Source organism: Hylobates moloch, unplaced genomic scaffold (genome assembly GCF_009828535.3).
Source record: "Hylobates moloch isolate HMO894 unplaced genomic scaffold, HMol_V3 SCAFFOLD_37, whole genome shotgun sequence".
Classification (NCBI taxonomy): Eukaryota; Metazoa; Chordata; class Mammalia; order Primates; family Hylobatidae; genus Hylobates; species Hylobates moloch.
The window spans coordinates 1,414,425-1,419,776 of record NW_026652312.1 but is presented as its reverse complement, the minus strand read 5'-3'; the positions used below and the strand labels follow the sequence as shown (position 1 = coordinate 1,419,776).

At 40.5% G+C, this 5,352-nt stretch overlaps 1 long non-coding RNA gene across 1 annotated transcript; it reads left to right on the top strand.

The window, feature by feature from the left end:
* The first annotated feature begins 1,188 nt into the window (after positions 1-1,188).
* Positions 1,189-4,860, top strand: LOC116463449 (uncharacterized). The gene is made up of 3 exons (XR_004246683.1): positions 1,189-1,274; positions 1,373-1,424; positions 3,592-4,860. It is a non-coding gene; the product is annotated as an uncharacterized LOC116463449 (long non-coding RNA).
* The last annotated feature ends 492 nt before the right edge of the window (positions 4,861-5,352 follow it).

Here is a 5,352-nt window from a genome sequence, read left to right as displayed (position 1 = left end):
TTTTTTTTACAAAATTTGGAACATTATTAGAACTGTCTAGCTAGACTTCATTGCTGATAAATGACTGTGTCATTTAGAAGCATACAGAGAAATAAATCAAATGATATATTGTTTGTCAATGGATTTGAACATGATATACGGGAAAAGGGCTCCGGCGCTATACCTTTGCAATGGACAAGATTCTCCCTTCTTACCTATGTGTTGCAGGCTCCAACTCAGGAAGAAAGATCCTATTTCCATCTCTGAAAGGTTAACTACCACCTTTCAATAAGAAACGTGCCTCCGTCAAGAGAGTGCCAAGGAATGGCCTGAGTGATGGTATCCACAGCTGTAGGGAGTTACGCAGAACCAGAAGACTGACCCGGAGGGAGACTCTGAATGTAAATGGTCAGACTGTACCTAGAAAATTCTACAGTTAGGTTGATTTTTTGTTTTGGTCATGTTTAGAGAGTGTCCAGTGGTATTTACCAGTCAGCTGCAATTCAGAGTTTACCGAGATGGCAATACCCAAAGCTCTGAAATGCCAAATCACTGGAATAGTGGGAATTTCGGGATAAATGGGCTATACCCATCAAACAATAATGTCCTCTAGTCAACTGACCCACCTGTTGTCAAAATATTCATAAGTATAGGATGATATTTACCTCATTTGTTATCTAAGTAGAATTTCACCATATAAAATATCATTGGTGTGGATGTTGATAATGGAAGAGACTATGTGTGAGTGAGGGCAGCAGGTGCAGGGGAATCTCTGTATCTTAGACTCAATTTCCTCTGAATATAAACTGCTCTGAAAATATAAATGTATTAAAAAAGATAATTTCCCTCTGGTATCTTCAGTTGTAATAAATGAACTCAAAAGTTATGATTATTCATATTATTCATCTAAATCCTTGCAAAAATGCTATTCTGTTTATTGTACACCCTAAGATTCATATGCATGCATGTATAAATGTGTATGCATGTGCATGTTCATGCACGTATCTAGAAAAATATTTGTGTATGCATGTGCATGTTCATGCATGTGTCTAGAAAAACTTCCCATTTCAAAAAAAATATTTAAGATCCCAAAGAAAAAGCCATTGAGAGGTAGCATGGTGTAACTGCTACATTTGAAGTACTGGAAAAAATAGAATTTGGTTGAATTCCAGGTCTGCCTTTTGCTGATATCATAACCTTGAGGATATCTCCTAGCCGAAGCTGTACTTCACTGTAATGAAACCTGAGAATAACATGTGCCTCATGGAGCTGTCGTAAGGAATCAGTTGATTAATGTATATAAACTGCTTGTGTTCTGTTGCTGCTTCTTTTACTATTTCATCTCCCCTAAAGTTTTTTTCATAGTTCTTACATCCTCCTCATTTCTGCGAAGCGAGAATTCTACACTCCAACAATAGCAGAGAGAGATAACACAGATGACATTCGTAAGCATCTCTCAAAAGGCCATTATGGGACCTGTGTGTATGAGGGTGGGGGATGAGGAAAGAGGTTTGGTGTAGAAGTGGGTTTGTATTATATTTTCTGTAGTGTTTGATTCTTTTTCTAAGAACAAGCATGCAACATATATTATTTGAGTAATTTTGAATAGATTCACATTTAGGGTAAAAATAAGATTTATTAAAATTACTTAAACTATCCTTTGAACAACTTGTAATAGAAATAATATCACTAACAGAAAATATTATGAAATTTTCAAACTAAGTATTGAATTGTGCTCTGCTTTCCTGATAAGCTATGCATACATATTATACAAATGTAACTAAATTATTTTTGCAGTCTTCCTTATTCAGTTAAGATAATCAAAATATCTGCTGAGGCTAGTTTCGGTTCTGTGTTCCTTATTACTTACACATAGTTTTGTGATTTGTTCATTGAGCAAATAACAGGTCTAGGGAAGGTCTTTATTAGGAAACAATGAAATGGCAAAACAATGAAATGAAACAGTGAAGTGGGAACTTGAAAAGTCATTTAAATTATCAGATATAAGTCAGTTCTTGTGGTATAATAGGATTGCCAGGTTTACACTATCAGGAGAAAGAGATCTTTTACTACTAACTTCTAGGTAGAGTATTTTTTAAAAACCTTCATTGAATGTTCTTGCTTCTCCCCCGACAAGAGCACTAAGCAAGACAAAAATCATTCTTTTTTCTTTAAATCTTCTGAAAGGAACATGCCTGCAAATAACATACAAATAAACTGAGGGACAAATAAAAAATCAGATGCCTGTGACAACTAAACAACAAAAACCAAAACACTAGTCATGCCTTTCGAGTACTTCTGTTGAGTCCGATGCTATATTAAGTGCATTGCATAGCTTATTTTGAAAATAATATCAGCTATAGAATGAAACTGCTTTTTGGTATTATCCATTATTCATAAAGGAGGGAAATATAGCTTTGAGAAGTTTAGGCACTTGCCTGAGGTTACATGACAAATAAGTGGCAAACCCAATACTAGAACCTAGGAGTGTCTGATGCCAAAATAAATAAATATATAAATTTAGTAAATAATATAAATTTCATGTTTGAATTGATCCTGATGATTAAAAATAAGCTATAGAAAATCATTCCCTTGAACCAATAAGCTACCAGAAATTTTCAATAAAAAATAGAAGATAGATTAAAGAACAAGGTTAAATAACTAGGAAATAGAATTAGATGCCAAAACCTTGGGTTATTTCACATTTAGGTTATATATTTTTAAATTATAATTAGTTGACAGTTAAATATTTAAAAAAATATTGCAACAGTTATATAGAGCAGTCAATTTATTTTCAGTATCATTGTACATCAGTAAATATTTAGCTTTTAATTTTTATTTGGATAAACTGTCAGACTGACAGCTGTCTACCTTACTTAAGTATTGATGGCAGTAGCGGCCCATCTAGAGAGGCCACTGACATGATGCCAGCTGCAATGGGGAAGGCACCTCTGGGGCTGGCTGCCCACTCCACAGAGCTAGCGGGAGCCCCACTCCATTCTGAGTCGGCAGGGTGGGAACTCTGCACTCCCCAGGTGCAGCTGCAGCTGCAGACCCAGGCATCCCTGTGCTCTTTAGGGCTGGCAGCAGGCAGGTGCACCACCTTCCTGGGCACAGCTGCAGCCACCCAAGCCCTGGCTGGGGACCTGGGCATCTCTGCATTCTTGGAGGCCCGAGAAGGTCCCTTGCCCCCACAGGCTCGGAGGTGTCTGCACTCGCTGCTGACCTCTCCCTGCTCCCAGAGTCCACTCTGATCTCGGAGCAAGGTTGGGACGAAGTTCAGGCACTGTCACAGCCCGGCTGGGTATATGCATGCTTGGGGCAGGGCTGACATGCCAGCCCCTTGCTGCCTTGTCCCCTCCAGACTTTAGGCACTGACAAGCATGGGAGGGAAGCTGAGGGGGAGATGAGGGCAACTCGGTGCTGGACTGCAGGCACCCCTTGTCTTGAACAGCCCAGGTACCATGAAGGGTGGCAGGAGGCAGACAAGCACCTAGGCGGAAGCGGGCGGGTCCTCAGTGAAGCCCCACCTTCAGGCTGAGAGGGCCTGAAGCCTGGGGTCCAGGCTGGCGACTGCACTACCAGATAGGAAGCTTATGGTACTTTTTCCAGGCCCACCCATGGCTGCCCATGGACCAATTGGCATGTGCTTCCTTCCCTCTGAGGTCCAGAAGCCCTGGACTCAACCTGACCCAAGGAGATGATGGCACTACCAGCTGCAGAAAGGAGCTACCCACTCCAAGGTCTCCCCTCTGCTGAGAGCTGAACACTCATCAAGACACCCTGCCTGCAGGGAGGAGTTATCCAATGCAGGTCTCCTCCGAGCTGTTACATTGCTCAGTAAAACTCCTCTTTGCCTTGCTCACCCTCCACTTGTCTACCTCATTCTTCCTGGACACAGGACAAGAACTCGGGACCTGCAAAAGGGCTGTAACACAAACAGGGCTGAAACACATCCCTTGCTCGCCATATTGTAGGTGACAAGAAGGAGAGAAAAGAGAAGCAGAGAAGAGCTGCAGCCCTTCTGGGAGCCCAGACCTAGGAGATCCCTGAGCCAGGACTATAACACCCTCTTTGGGGCTCTATGGTTCCTGGTGTCTCCAAGCTTCCGGATGCCACTGTATTCCTCGGTGCCAGCCGTGGAAGCTGCTTGTGGTACGTTTGGTCCAGCCACAGCCTTGCAGGGAGCTGGCACCCATGCTGGTGCCTATAGCTCCCCACCCCACAGCAGCCGGCTTGCCTGGCCATGCACAATGGCCAGACCTCATGCTCACTCATGCACCCTTCACCACTCGCACCTGGCCCGCCCTTGGCAGGTATGGGATTCAGGGAACCAGCCCCAGCCGATTACAGCCTGCCAGGCCGAGTGGGTGGAATGAGACTTGTGGGCCCAAGCAAAACTCAGGCAAAGGCACCACTGGCCACATAGGTTTCCAGCTGCTGAAGTGACACCCCGAGAATCCCATGACATTATCATATACTCTTCTTAAAAACTGAACCTGAGGGAAAAAAATGATACCCTTGAACAGTGAGGCAAAATGAAAGTTTATTTAATGATTCTTATATTTATTACTACTGCTTTACTGCCTGTAGCAGGTATTACAATGTACTGATTTATTAGGCTGTAGTTGGAAAACAATTGCTTCTTTACACATTATAAATGTAACCTGGCATTATATTTAAGCTAAGAACATGCATGTTTTTAATACTTGAATTTCAACTCAAAAGAAAAAAAAAGTTCATAATATGTTCCACGTTACACTAGTTTGATGGATTTTTTAATTACTAAATACTAATATTAAGGGCAATTTGAGGTAAAACAAAAAATAAAAAGTTCATGTAGTAATCAAAGCATCTACTCTGGGTTGTTAAAAATAAAAATACCTTGGTAATTATTTTCTTATTCTTTAACACTAAAGAGGTTTACCTCAGGTTTTTAAATAAAACCTTCAACAGAAATATTAGCAATGTGAGTATCAGAGCACTGGCAGAGAAAAAAGAAAAAGTCGATGGCATTTTTCAGACCATGTTATCAGTAGCTATGTTACTGTCTAAATTATGTGATAACATATTTTGCTATTAATGTCCCAAATACAAATACATGTTTGCATACATAAATGCAGGCCCATAGAGATATGAAAGGAAAGATAAAGTGTTTTTACCATAAGATTTTATAGTAAGTATGCAAATAATGATTTCATGCCATGAAACATAGCTAATATATGAAGAAACGAGGCAGAAATGCAAAAGAAAAAAATGTCTGGGTGAATTCTACAAAAGTCAACAGAAATAATAACAGATCCTAACATTTGAATATTGGAGACAGCAGGTAAAAATATGAATTGCTGAGGATAAGAGGCATCATATCTGAGG